Below are 15,847 nucleotides of genomic sequence, written 5' to 3'. Positions count from 1 at the left end.
CCTCTACCTCAACCATAGTCCGAGATTCCTCCCAACGCCCACACTTCATAAAGACGTCAGTGACCTTGGCCTCAACACACACACATACACAGAGGCTGACTGATGGATTTCAGAAAAGCCCCCAGCGTTCTACATTAACAGTCCATCATATAAAGGCTTTTAAGAGCATTAGCTCAGAAGCAGAACTGTGGGAGGGACAAGGTGACTGGCCACACGGATCATGCCCAAATGTAAACCCCATGTGTGGGGTCATGACCTTTCACACGACAGGGTGTTTCAGCACCGGCTCACTTCCGCTCCATCCCCTGCAACTGTGTACAGTATCACTATAGCATTACTACAGTATCAGTTGAGAGTGCCTGCCAACTTAAACACGGGGTAATTTCATAGGTACTGTGCCAAGTTATTTTTTGTCTCAATTTTTCTTTCTCCCATAGGGCACAACTGTTCTTACTTATGGCCACTAGAGAGAGCCAGATAACAGGCCACGCACACACCCAGTGACCCTGTCAACGTCCAGAGAGAGGGTGTGTGTGCTGTTAATCAGGGCGAGGCCCACTCACACATATGGACTGCACCCTGCAGCGTGTATAAACTTGGTGTCGCTATGAGGACTGCATTAGTGTGTCGCACTAACGTAAAAACATGCCAAGCATTTCGGTTCCTCACAAGACGGTTCAGTGATGCTACACGGTAACGCTATGTGCAACAACCTGTCAATGATGAGGCTACTGACTCCACGGTCCGAGCCAGCTAGCTGCTTAGTCAAATCAATCCCCCTGCCTGCCTCTCTCCCTCCGCCCACCCAATAATCAATAACAATGTAATACTAGGGAAAAAAACTAGAAATAAGAAGAAATATGAAGAAAACAATAAGTAAGTAAGTAAGCATACTATATACAGGGTCAGTTCCAGTACCATATTTACAATGTGCAAGGATACTGGAGTGATGGAGGTACTGTAGATATGTATAGGGGTAAGGTGACTAGGCAACAGAGTACAAGATAAAACAGCAGCAGCTTGTATGTGACTGGTTGTGCGTGTGTGTAGAGTCAGTATAAATGTATGAGTATATTATGTTTGAGTGAGAAGGTGATTGAGTGAGTGTGTCGGGCCCTGTGAGTGCTCATAGATAGAAGGTTAACTCAGATAGTCTGTGTAGCTATTTATCCAATATTTTTGTTTGGAGATAAAGCTTTTCTGGAGTCTGTTGGTGCCAGACTTTCACCGGTACCGGTACTGCTTGCTTTGCAGAAGCAGAAAGAATAGTCTATGGCTTGGGTGGTTGGAGTCTTTAACGATTTTTCTTCCTACCACACCGCCTGATATAGATCTTGGAGAGCTTGGCCACACTTGAATGAATAGTGTAGTGTGTGGGTGCTCTTGTTTGCTATGTGTGTTTATAAACAGTTTGGAGCATTCTATACTGTATTTTGTGACTCATGTCATGTAATGTGTCACTAGAGTAGTTACATACATTAAATGTATTATAATTCTATATAGAAAGACAGGGTAACGTGAGGTCCCATGATCGTCCAGTGGATTCTCTTCATTGGCCCGGGTCTGAGCCCCATCTGTCTGTAAGTAGGTTATGGTGAATTGAGTTTGCGCCGAACCTCGGCAAATAACCACGTAACTCAAGGACGACAGCTGTGAAATTAATCCCCCCCCCCCCCCACACACACACACACACGGTCCCTGTGAGAAATTCTGTGGGTTTCCAGAAATGATTACACCGCCAGCGGTAAGGTCACAGCGAACAGACTAGAGGAGAGTGGGGGAACTGGAAGGAGACAGCTGGAGGAGAGTGGGGGAACTGGAAGGAGACAGCTGGAGGAGAGTGGGGGAGCTGGAAGGAGACAGCTGGAGGAGAGTGGGGGAGCTGGAAGGAGGCAGCTGGAGGAGAGTGGGGGAGCTGGAAGGAGACAGCTGGAGGAGAGTGGGGGAACTGGAAGGAGACAGCTGGAGGAGAGTGGGGGAGCTGGAAGGAGAGCTGGAGGAGAGTGGGGGAGCTGGAAGGAGGCAGCTGGAGGAGAGTGGGGGAGCTGGAAGGAGACAGCTGGAGGAGAGTGGGGGAGCTGGAAGGAGACAGCTGGAGGAGAGTGGGGGAGCTGGAAGGAGACAGCTGGAGGAGAGTGGGGGAGCTGGAAGGAGACAGCTGGAGGAGAGTGGGGGAGCTGGAAGGAGAGCTGGAGGAGAGTGGGGGAGCTGGAAGGAGACAGCTGGATGAGAGTGGGGGAGCTGGAAGGAGACAGCTGGAGGAGAGTGGGGGAGCTGGAAGGAGACAGCTGGAGGAGAGTGGGGGAGCTGGAAGGAGGCAGCTGGAGGAGAGTGGGGGAGCTGGAAGGAGACAGCTGGAGGAGAGTGGGGGAGCTGGAAGGAGACAGCTAGGAGAGTGGGGGAGCTGGAAGGAGACAGCTGGAGGAGAGTGGGGGAGCTGGAAGGAGACAGCTGGAGGAGAGTGGGGGAGCTGGAAGGAGACAGCTGGAGGAGAGTGGGGGAGCTGGAAGGAGACAGCTGGAGGAGAGTGGGGGAACTGGAAGGAGACAGCTGGAGGAGAGTGGGGGAGCTGGAAGGAAACAGCTGGAGGAGAGTGGGGGAACTGGAAGGAGACAGCTGGAGGAGAGTGGGGAAGCTGGAAGGAGACAGCTGGAGGAGAGTGGGGGAGCTGGAAGGAGACAGCTGGAGGAGAGTGGGGGAGCTGGAAGGAGACAGCTGGAGGAGAGTGGGGGAGCTGGAAGGAGACAGCTGGAGGAGAGTGGGGGAGCTGGAAGGAGACAGCTGGAGGAGAGTGGGGGAGCTGGAAGGAGACAGCTGGAGTAGAGTGGGGGAGCTGGAAGGAGGCAGCTGGAGGAGAGTGGGGGAGCTGGAAGGAGACAGCTGGAGGAGAGTGGGGGAGCTGGAAGGAGACAGCTGGAGGAGAGTGGGGGAGCTGGAAGGAGAGCTGGAGGAGAATGGGGGAGCTGGAAGGAGACAGCTGGAGGAGAGTGGGGGAGCTGGAAGGAGACAGCTGGAGGAGAGTGGGGGAGCTGGAAGGAGACAGCTGGAGGAGAGTGGGGGAACTGGAAGGAGACAGCTGGAGGAGAGTGGGGGAGCTGGAAGGAAACAGCTGGAGGAGAGTGGGGGAACTGGAAGGAGACAGCTGGAGGAGAGTGGGGAAGCTGGAAGGAGACAGCTGGAGGAGAGTGGGGGAGCTGGAAGGAGACAGCTGGAGGAGAGTGGGGGAGCTGGAAGGAGACAGCTGGAGGAGAGTGGGGGAGCTGGAAGGAGACAGCTGGAGGAGAGTGGGGGAGCTGGAAGGAGACAGCTGGAGGAGAGTGGGGGAGCTGGAAGGAGACAGCTGGAGGAGAGTGGGGGAGCTGGAAGGAGAGCTGGAGGAGAGTGGGGGAGCTGGAAGGAGACAGCTGGAGGAGAGTGGGGGAGCTGGAAGGAGACAGCTGGAGGAGAGTGGGGGAGCTGGAAGGAGAGCTGGAGGAGAGTGGGGGAGCTGGAAGGAGACAGTTGGAGGAGAGTGGGGGAGCTGGAAGGAGACAGCTGGAGGAGAGTGGGGGAGCTGGAAGGAGACAGTTGGAGGAGAGTGGGGGAGCTGGAAGGAGACAGCTGGAGGAGAGTGGGGGAGCTGGAAGGAGACAGCTGGAGGAGAGTGGGGGAGCTGGAAGGAGACAGTTGGGGGAGCTGGAAGGAGACAGCTGGAGGAGAGTGGGGGAGCTGGAAGGAGGCAGCTGGAGGAGAGTGGGGGAGCTGGAAGGAGACAGTTGGAGGAGAGTGGGGGAGCTGGAAGGAGACAGTTGGAGGAGAGTGGGGGAGCTGGAAGGAGACAGCTGGAGGAGAGTGGGGGAGCTGGAAGGAGACAGCTGGAGGAGAGTGGGGGAGCTGGAAGGAGACAGCTGGAGGAGAGTGGGGGAGCTGGAAGGAGACAGTTGGAGGAGAGGCAGCCAGTCAGAGGGAAGATATTCTGCTCTGATGTACATACATGTAACTTAACCAGCTGCAGGGAAGCCAGAAACTATCTGGAGCAACAAGGACTGCTGACGTCTGTTATATCCCGGTTCAATTCACTAATAGGGATAATCTCAGGACAGAGCTGCAAGGCCCATAAATGATGGGAGTAGAGTAGCAGTTGGCTGGTTGCCACAGCAGCGGGAATTAGTCACTCCTCCAAGGAAACTGGCCCTTGTTTGCACTGTGGATGTTGTTCTGTTTTTCCACTCCCACAAATGTACTGATGCCCATCCCTCACCCCAACCTCAGGGACTCAGAGTACACACATGCAGACATACACAGATCCTAAAGATAGGGTAAGGCATCTCCACATATTTACTGTTGTCATTAAATCACCCTCAAAACAGAGCAAAGCATTATTCCATTGGACAAGAGAGCTCAGTTCTACAACAACATAACTATCTTCTGAGTGGACTCTTCAGTGGCTCTACACAGCCTGTCTTGTTTCAACTGCATATTTTGCTGTGTTTACACTCTCTGGTAAGCATCAATCTATGTTTGAAACCTTTGTAAACAGATCCCTTCTGCGGCAAGCTCAAAACCAAGTCCTACATTCTCAGTTCCCTTAAAAGCCATGCTTAAGGCTGAGAACACATATACAAGACATGCCACATCTGTTTACACTGTATCTGGCATTGGGTAGTGTCTAATCTTAGAGGTTGGCACATCTTCATTCATGCTCCAGAGGGCAGTCGATCATTGTGCCATTCCTACCACGGCCAGGCCAGGGCGAACATTTCACCTTGGACAGTGGGCTTTGGAATGGAGAAAGCAACACAGTGTCTTGATGTGTTAGCTACTGTATTTCAGGGGCCATTGTTCTCCCAACCTGAAGTGTTCTCATTCGTCTTAAAGGATCTGTCCAGGTTTCAGATTCTCCTTCTCTCTACAGTGTTCACCTGCCCTTCAGCACGTTCTGTTGGACACTGGCATAGCCTACAGTCTGTCTAGGAATACTAAGAGGAATGTGACACACCTTGGTCTCTGTTCAAATGGAGAAATGCTAAAATGGAGTAGAAAATAGAAACCCACACCCCAACTCTCACCACTACCCGTGCTAAACAAATAGTGGTTCTATTCTTAGCAGGGGGTTAGCTGTCTCTGTGTGGAATCTGTTGGACAAACTTACCAAGTTGGAACTTAGAGTATCCAGCGACTATGCTGTTCTCAGAAGAAAGGAAACACAGAGACAAACAATGACTCAGTGACTGCATTCATGTCTACATAGCTGTCTGTCTCTGATGAGATGTGGAAGGCTGGATGGACCACGCTGGCTACTTCACTAACTGGAGGAAGCAGTATTTAGAACAGTTACGTGCAGTTTGGCAGGTGCCCTTCAGACTTCACCAGTGGTAGACTTCCTCATAAACCCAGTGGCAAGGGAGGAGCTGCCTGGAGCAAATGGCATATTAAAACAGCAGGCTAAAGTCCACCAACCCCTGCCTTACCATATCAACAGACTTTGTGATAGCCTGGAGTTGTGGGTATGGGGACAAGACAATAAAAATATACATTTTTCTGCTCCAAAGTCCCTGGGCAAAAAAGCAACTTTTGTACCCAGTAAACCAGTACACAACATCCATCACAGAGGTACCAGAGGGGCTGCCACAGCCACTGGGTGGCTGTAGGGAGTATAGAACAGTACCAACGTCCTTACACAAGAATCATAATAGATTAAGATTTTGGGAAGATTTGGTTTTAGGTCCAATTTCATCTCATGGATATGTCTGCTCTATATTTATACTACGGCTAGGGTACACACCAACTCTCAATATTCAAAATATTTCCCCCTCTCCAGAGGGACCCGTCAAGGGTGCCCTATGTCCCCGCTCCTTTTTGCACTTGTGATAGAACCACTTTCCTTGGCCTTAAAATTATCATTATCATTCACTGGAATCCACTGAGCTAGTGAAGAACACAAAGTGTCACTGTATGCAGATGAGCTTGTAACGGGTTCGCTGGGTGTCGGGAAGCAAGTACAGGGAGTGAGTGCTTCAATAAATAAACAAAACAATAAAAAACAAAATACAAATCGCACTGACATGAAACAGAGTCAATAACACCTGAGGAAAGAACCAAGGGGAGTGACAGATATAGGGAAGAGAATTAAGGAGGTGATGGAGCCCAGGTGAGTGTCATGAGGTGCTGGTGCGCTTGACGATGGTGAGATGTGCAGGATCATCAGCAGCCTAATGACACTAGAGGCTGGAGAGGGAGTACACGTGACAGATCTAATATTATATATCACTAACCCTGTCAACTCTGTCAATAATATACTGCATATTTTAAACACATTTGGATCATTCACAGGTTACAAATGGAACATTCAGAAAAGTTAACATTTTCCGATCAACCCCGCTGCCAAGCAAATTCCCCATGGAGCCCTGCATTTCCATCTGTCTCCCTCTGGTTTTTCCTATTTAGGTGTGAATATAACACATTCTCAGGCTACCCACCATAAAACAAATTTTGCAAGTCTAGTCACATGAGATGAAGCAGACTTACAATAGTTTGCCTCTCTCCTTAGCTGGCAGAAACCAATCTGTTAAAATCTCAATTTTACCTAGGTTTCTATACCCTTTTCCAATGTCTTCCGATCTTTATGCCGAAATCATTTTTTACCAAGTTGGATAGGCTCATAAGTCATTTTATCTGGGCAGGCAAATCACCTAGGTTACGTAGAGCAATAGTTCAAAGAAGAAGACAAGATAGAGGATTGGCACTTCCAAATGTACTGCTTTACTAATGGGCAGCCAATATTCAAAAGATTATGGTCTGGTGTAATGCTACAAGTAAGAACTGGTGCTCAATAGAAGCACACTTCTGCCAATCATACTCCCTTTCTGCTCTTGCTTGTGCCCCACTGTCCTTGAGTCCTTCAAAGTATACTGGAAACCCCATTGTGCTCTCTGCTCTGAAGATCTGGAGACAATTCCGTCAACATGTTAGACTTTCTGCCCTTTCTCTTCTAAGCCCTATCTGTAACAATCACCTATTTTTACCCTCCAAACTCCACCAGGCTTTTGTTTTGTGGTGAGAGAGAGGTTTGGTATGTTTCAAAGATGTATTTTTAGATCGGAAGTTTGACACTTTTAATGATCTCGTAGCTAAATGTAATCTGGCTCATTCTAATCTTTTCTGCTATTTTCTTTGTTCGCTCTTTTCCACCTTTCCTCAACTACCTCCCAAGACGTTGCTAGAAGAGATTTAACCTGATTTCTAGATTATATTACATTATACTTTCCTCTGAACCCTCTCCAATAAACAAAATTAAGACAGAATGGAGTCGCGAACTTGAACTTGACCTTCTTAGGATTAACTCCACACCCTTATGTGCTCGGTTAAGTTTAATTCAGTTCAAGGACTTGCACAGAATTCACTACACCAAAGAAAACGTAGTAAATTCCTCCCAGACACAAATGACGTGACAGATGTTCAATCACTCCAGCAGACCACACCCATATGTTTTATTTATGTTCTAAGCTGTCTGAGTATTGGTCATCCTTTTTTAATACTCTAACATTCTCAATATTGACCTGCAGCCTTGTCCTTTGATAGCTATATTTGGAGTTCCATCTCTGTTTCCTCGTCTCAATAAAAGTAAAACAGACGTTGGAGCATTTGCTTCCCTCATAGCCCGCCGGCAGATCTTGCTTAATTGGAAATCCTCCAAACCTCCCACTGTATCAGCCTGGTTGAAAGATCTAATGTCTTTTCTACACTTAGATCAAATTAAATACACTTTGAGAGGTTGTACTGATAACTTTTTCTTGAGATGGCAGCCTTTAATTTCCTTTTCTGAACAGTTGCCTTCTATTGATCAGGAGTAATAATTTTGGCCAACAGGGGAAATGAGAGTGTGGGAGGGAAGGGATTGATTGTTTGTTTGTTTGTTTGTTTGTTTGTTTGTTTGTTTGTTTGTTTGTTTGTTTGTTTGTTTGTTTGTTTGTTTGTTTGTTTGTTTGTTTGTATGTATGTATGTATGTATGTATGTATGTATGTATGTATGTATGTATGTATGTATGTATGTATGTATGTATGTATGTATGTATGTATGTATGTCTCATAGCCACAGAACTAAAAAAGTGAGCCCATCACATGTTATGAGGACAAACTTAAATGCCTTTTTATAAGGGCCAGTGGCAAGCACAGTGGTGTTGTCACAAGGTTGGTCACGTTCAAACAAGTCCTTTACTTTGTGATTAGGCTGATAGTGACCGGGCATGTGTGACACAAGGCTCGTGTTTGATATAAACTTTATGGCTTTTCCTCCTGAAAAGTACAATGTTCAACCATAATTCCTATTACATCATTTGCAGCAAATTTGACTGACATAATGACTTTATAACAACGTATCTTCCCTTTTTATGTGTAATAGTGAAACCTGTCTTGTAAAACACTGACCGAGGAACCAAAGGAAAAATACACTGGTAATATCTTATCTGTACAAACTGCATGATTGGGTAGCCTGTACGTCCAGGCAGCCAGTGTACATATAACAACAGATATGGTTGTCCAACACAGGGCACCATAATCTTTATAGGTCTACTCAGTGCATTGTCTTGCTATTTTCATTAACACTCATTGAGATTATGAATGCCCACAAGTCCTCGGTAGAAGAGCTCCTCTGTGTGACCTGTTTATACTCCAAATCTATCACGTTAGTTCCAAAGTGGTTGTGGTGGACAAATGTTTCATATGACCTATGGCAAAAATAAGTCATACAGCATTCTATTTTAGTGGTAGGGAACAGGCAGTGTGTGGGCATTTTGTGGAGTGTTATTGGACAACCTAAGTAAAATGGTGGGCCTTGGTCAGCTGTTTTCAGTTATTACAGTAACGTAGGGATAGTTTAAATAAAAAGGAAACGTTTGGTGCTATTCAGATCCGCAGTAAACGTGTCCTCTATATTGCACTGGGCACAGTTGGGCAACGTTCCAGTTGTGGTGAATAAATGTGACATTTTCAGAGTAGATAACAGTCTCAGCACCTTCCTGCTCAGCTACCAGACTAGCCATGACGTCTGTGCCCGAGAGAACAAAGTATCGACGCTGACCCCGAAAGAAGTTACTACTGATAAAACATACAGACATCTCTGTCTCCATTCACATCTAAAGACATGGCAATTTCCCCTCTCAAATCTGTGTGTGCATTGTGGTGCTTCAAAAGTGAAGGGTAGGGAGTGGCAAGGGGGTGCTCCTGATGCCTCAGAGAACTGGTAGCCTTCACTGTCACTAGAACACAGGGATCACCTGGGACAGGAGTCATGGATCACACCCCCACCTCACCCCTCTTCCCTCCTGCTGCAGAGCCAGGATCTTATCACAGCTCACCCAGCAGGTGCCCATCCCTGATCACTGAGCCAATGTAATGCAGCCCTGCGTATTAACCCAGCACATTAACCCTGTGCAACCCTGCTTGGAAGTGTGCCCTAGAGGACTCAGAACCATCAGCTGGAAGACTGCCTTTAATTTAAGCTCTTAGAGGACTATCAGCATTCAGCTGCATGATCAAAGTATAATAATGAAGAATTTTGTATCTTGCCATGGCATCTCTCTCGCTTTCTTTATCTCAGCAGGTCACCAGCTGACTAAGCTATAAAGACAAGAGCAGCATCCGACCCTGATGCCCTGCTGTGTGTAGCAGTGCTTGACATGCATGGAGGAGCTGAGATGTTTAATGGGCGTGGGATGATTTTACTGAACTGATGCTGTGTTAGGGAATCGGTACAGGACACTTGCTATTACAGCTCTTATGTAGGCAGCCAGAACTCAACATGGTGACATTGTGTCAATAAAGATGGAACTTCAGACTGGAAAAGCAGTAGTGCACTTTGTTTACACTTGCTGGTAAGATTAAAGCTAAGATAAAAGGGATGTAAAGAGTAATAGCAATGAGGTGGGCTGAAAAGTATAAAAGGAGAGGGTATGAAAGCATGACAGGGGATTTTTACGGCAGAGATACAGGAATAGTTTCTACTGTACCTGTTTGGCTCTCATCCTTGGTTTAGAATAATCTCATCACAGCCTGTGTGAAGTGTGCCCTAGCCTATGGGCAGGGGTAAACAGACATTGGCCTTTCATCACAAAACCAATCAATTTGGAAATCAATCTCTTTCCAAAACCAAAATGACCTCACATACAAAATATGGATGTACAGAGGACAAATGTTTGCCTGTTGGGAGAACCAATCAGCAGAAAGAATAATGCAGCACAATAGAATAATCAGGCTTGTCTAATCCAGTGACCAGGAGTATTGACCTCAACCTGACAGACCACACACTAATCACCTCTGATTGGTAGTGTGGTTCAATGTAAGCATGCAGTTCAAAACATGTGATTGTGTGGGAGGGAGATTTACAATTTAAATCATATTTCACATTTAGAAATAATGTTGCTCATGATCTATGGATTTCACAGGCACCCACTGTAAGTAAGTAGTAGTAAGAGTAGGGCACTTACTAATTGCCTTGTGAGATGAGACAGTCACCAAGCAGTTCCTACTTTTTTATTTTGTTTGGAACGTCTCTATGACCAATGACCCTGATGTCTGTGGACCATTATCTATGGGAAAAGGCTGCTCCACAATCATGTTCCATTTCCCCTCTGACAGCGCCTACAAAAATAGAACCTAAAGCAACCCCCTATCTCTCCCGCACCAAAGGGCTCAGAACTCAATAATTATGTTGTTATTGTGTGCAGAATTGTAATGCAAAACATTCCGATTTTCATGGAGAGGTGTCCACTGTCTTAATTTGCTTAACTACTTTTCAGATATGTTTATCAGACTCACTATTATGACCATAGAACTATGCTGAACAAAAATATGAATATAACATGCAACAATTTCAAAGATTTTACTGAGTTACAGTTCATAGAAGGAAATCAGTCAATTTAAATAAATTCATTAGGCCCTAATCTATGGATTTCATATGACTGGGAAGGGGCCCACCCACATGGGAGCCAGGCGCAGACAATCAAAATGAGTTTTTCCCCAGAAAAGGGCTTTATTAAAGACTGAAATACTACTCAGCACCCCCCCATCCCTCCTTTAACGATCCCGCAGGTGAAGAAGCCGTACTGCCAAATTCTCTAAAACGACGTTGGAGGCCGCTTATGGTAGAGAAATGAACATTCAATTCTCATGCAACAGCTCTGTTGGACATTCCTGCAGTCAGCATACCAATTGCACGCTCCCTCAAAACTTGAGACATCTGTGGCATTGTGTTGCGTGACAAAACTGCACATTTTAGAGTTGCCTTTTGTCCCCAGCACAAGGTGCACCTGTGTAATGATCATGCTGTTTAATCAGCTTCTTGATATGCCACACCTGAATATGGAACATTTCTGGGATATTTTATTTCAGCTCATGAAAGCTGGGGCCAACACTTAACAGGCTGCGTTCATATTTTTGTTCAGTATAATTTGCAGCTCAGTTTACAGGCGATAGCTAGCTATGTGTGAAACATAGAAACATGACTGGTCTCTACTGACATTGCTTGAGTTGAAGAGGGAAAACCCTGTGCCAGAGGTAGGAGCACTTAGTGTCGCTGATATGGGATGGTTGTCCTAACCCAGCGCAGGTTCTGTAAGAGGGTTAATAGCCACAATACCGACAAGAAGACACAGCTTTTCCTCTGTTCTCTCATCAATGCTACATAATTGTATTTAGTTTTTTAAAGCACCAAGCCGCACCAGATCATGGGGTTTAAACTCCCAGTGCGGAGAGGGGACAGAGGAGAAACTAGAGATACAGAGATGTGGCGCAAGAGAGAGATGGGATCTGTTTACAAGTCAACAGTCAACAGTTCAAAGTGGTAGGACCATTTGTAGTCTTTGTCCGGACAGCTGGATGGACTCAGAAACACATTTGGGATGTCCTTGAAGATCAGAGCATAAATATAAATCATAGATCCCATCACATACACATTCCAACGATAGCTCAACATCAAAGAAAAGAACAGTGGCCAAAACACTATTTTCTGTGCTTGGACCCCACAAACGCTCATCCCTGGTCTTCACTGTGGGTCGACCCTCTTTTTAACTATTAGTGGATGCTGGACGCACCCTCTCTTCCATCCGAGGTCCGTCCTAGGTTCCATCCTAATGACTGCTTTCACAAGCCTGTCTGTCAGTGCTCTGTGATTTGTGCCTGTGCCATATCTCAGCTCAGGAGGGCAGATGACAAGCTGATTAGGAGTGGAATTTCCAGGGGCTCAGAGTTGCTATTCCCAGCCTCCATCCTCTAGATTAGACCCTTTCTAGCTGGGGACAGGCTGATGACACCCGGGCTACAGGTGAGACCGTTATATCTCATAACAACAGGGTCAGCTTCGACACAACCTGACCACATAGGGCTGTTGATAACCCACACAAATGCCAGGATTGCGTCATTAACTCCCCACCCCATATATACACAAATACACTTTATAAACATGGTTGGGGGATTTATTCTAAACATGGTAGGGAGCTTTATTTAAAGAACATAAAACTACCTAGTAAAAAAAAGTGTTGATAGGGGACAGAATGCAGTCGGACGATCAAATAATCGGCATATAGGGTGCAGTCGGAAAGTATTCAGACCCCTTGACTTTTCCATATTTTGTTACGTTACAGCCTTATTCTAAAATGAATTACATTGTTTTGTTTTTCCTCATCAAATCTACACATAATACCCCATAAGGGCAAATCAAAAACAGGTTTTTAGAAAATCTTAAAAATGTATTACAAATAAAAAATCAGAACAATTACATTTACATCAGTATTCAGACCCTTTACTCTGTAAAGACATTACTGTGCAGCTGTATTCATCGGCCTGGCCAAGGCTTTCGACTCTGTCAATCACCACATTCTTATCGGCAGACTCTACAGCCTTGGTTTCTCAAATGACTGCCTCGCCTGGTTCACCAACTACTTCTCTGACAGAGTTCAGTGTGTCAAATCGGAGGGACTGTTGCCGGACCTCTGGCAGTCTCTATAGGGGTGTGTTATTTCTTACATTGTTACCCCAGGTAATCTTAGGTTTTATTACATATAGTCGGGAGGAACTATTGGATATAAGAGCAATGTCAAAGCATTAGACCTCTTACTAAAGCCTACAAATGTCTGCTCTATCCAAAACTACAACCAATTAATTGGAGCATTACCGCAAAAATGGAAGAGGCAAGTGGAAGGGGGAGAAAGTAAGGAACTTGTCTGTCGGCCCTGCATTAAAGACCTGAACTGGTTCAAGAGAATTGTGATAAATTAAGAAGTATACGAGTTTCATGTAAGGACCAAAACATATACAGCTGTGCCATACAGCTTGCAAAATAGTTGTGAAGAGATTTGATGTACCGATTCCATGGCACATGGTTTATGAACTGATACACAATGACACTTGAGTCAAAACCATCCCAGCTCTGCAGATGTTGCTGCAAAGAGAGAATAATTTGATCATTTGTTTTGGTACTGTCCATATGTAGGTTGTTTTTAGTTACAGGTTCTGGAATGGCTGAAGAATTGAAACATTTACCTGGAGCCAACTCTGCAAATAGCACTGCTGAGTGATTTGAAAAGTCTGAGTCAATCGATCAATAATACTCTTAGCAAAAATGTTCATCTTTAATTTACAATCTGTAGAAACTATGAGAACAGAAAGGTTCAGAAGTTTTGTGAAACATCACAGCTGAAACATATTGGTAAATACAAATCAAAACTGCATGGTCTTCAGAGATACATTGGGGTTGAGGGTAGATGAAGGATGGGACTAAAAAAAAGAAGATATACATACCATATACAGTGGCTTGCGAAAGTATTCAGCACCTTTGAACTTTGCGACCTTTTGCCACATTTCAGGCTTCAAACATAAAGATATAAAACTGTATTTTTTTGTGAAGAATCAACAACAAGTGGGACACAATCATGAAGTGGAACGACATTTATTGGATATTTCAAACTTTTTTAACAAATCAAAAACTGAAAAATTGGGCGTGCAAAATTATTCAGCCCCTTTACTTTCAGTGCAGCAAACTCTCTCCAGAAGTTCAGTGAGGATCTCTGAATGATCTAATGTTGACCTAAATGATTAATGATGATAAATACAATCCACCTGTGTGTAATCAAGTCTCCGTATAAATGCACCTGCACTGTGATAGTCTCAGAGGTCCGTTAAAAGCGCAGAGAGCATCATGAAGAACAAGGAACACACCAGGCAGGTCCGAGATACTGTTGTGAAGAAGTTTAAAGCCGGATTTGGATACAAAAAGATTTCCCAAGCTTTAAACATCCAAGGAGCACTGTGCAAGCTATAATATTGAAATGGAAGGAGTATCAGACCACTGCAAATCTACCAAGACCTGGCCGTCCCTCTAAACTTTCAGCTCATACAAGGAGAAGATTGATCAGAGATGCAGCCAAGAGGCCCATGATCACTCTGGATGAACTGCAGAGATCTACAGCTGAGGTGGGAGACTCTGTCCATAGGACAACAATCAGTCGTATATTGCACAAATCTGGCCTTTATGGAAGAGTGGCAAGAAGAAAGCCATTTCTTAAAGATATCCATAAAAAGTGTTGTTTAAAGTTTGCCACAAGCCACCTGGGAGACACACCAAACATGTTGAAGAAGGTGCTCTGGTCAGATGAAACCAAAATTGAACTTTTTGGCAACAATGCAAAACGTTATGTTTGGCGTAAAAGCAACACAGCTCATCACCCTGAACACCTTATCCCCACTGTCAAACATGGTGGTGGCAGCATCACGGTTTGGGCCTGCTTTTCTTCAGCAGGGACAGGGAAGATGGTTAAAATTGATGGGAAGATGGATGGAGCCAAATACAGGACCATTCTGGAAGAAAACCTGATGGAGTCTGCAAAAGACGTGAGACTGGGATGGAGATTTGTCTTCCAACAAGACAATGATCCAAAACATAAAGCTAAATCTACAATGGAATGGTTCAAAAATAAACATATCCAGGTGTTAGAATGGCCAAGTGAAAGTCCAGACCTGAATCCAATCGAGAATCTGTGGAAAGAACTGAAAACTGCTGTTCACAAATGCTCTCCATCCAACCTCACTGAGCTCGAGCTGTTTTGCAAGGAGGAATGGGAAAAGAATTCAGTCTCTCAATGTGCAAAACTGATAGACATACCCCAAGCGACTTACAGCTGTTATCGCAGCAAAAGGTGGCGCTACAAAGTATTAACTTAAGGGGGCTGAATAATTTTGCACGCCCAATTTTTCAGTTTTTGATTTGTTAAAAAAGTTTGAAATATTCAATAAATGTCGTTCCACTTCATGATTGTGTCCCACTTGTAGTGATTCTTCACAAAAAAAACTACAGTTTTATATCTTTATGTTTGAAGCCTGAAATGTGGCAAAAGGTCGCAAAGTTCAAGGGGGCCGAATACTTTCGCAAGGCACTGTATATTTTACATTAGTTATGTCTCAGCTGGAAAGAGGCCTAAGTGTTGTTGTCCATTAGCTTACTCCAATTTGAATAGGGGTGGTAGGGTTAGGGGAAAATAAAGTGTTAAACCCTAGGTTCTCCCGCTGATATATTTTTTAAAATTAGCAGACCTGTACACAAACTCATTGGTCATGTGTGATGAGTACAGACAATGTACAAAATCATTGGGCAGAGGTTGTGTTCCTTTGTGTAATGGTCTGTTTCTTCTACAGTAAAATGGTTTACAGTCCCTCACACAGAGGAAGAGAGGGAAGTAGAGCACATCTGCACCTCCTCCTCCCAGCCTGAACGGCTGCCATTCCTCTGCCTTTTTTGGTCTGGAGCCACAGCTCTGTCCAGTAATGAAGATAATAGCACACCATAAGTTAAAGAAAACATATCACAGTACAACCAAGG

The sequence above is a fragment of the Oncorhynchus masou genome, chromosome 21, assembly GCF_036934945.1.
Source record: "Oncorhynchus masou masou isolate Uvic2021 chromosome 21, UVic_Omas_1.1, whole genome shotgun sequence".
NCBI lineage: Eukaryota > Metazoa > Chordata > Actinopteri > Salmoniformes > Salmonidae > Oncorhynchus > Oncorhynchus masou.
Note: the sequence above shows the minus strand (reverse complement) of the source record.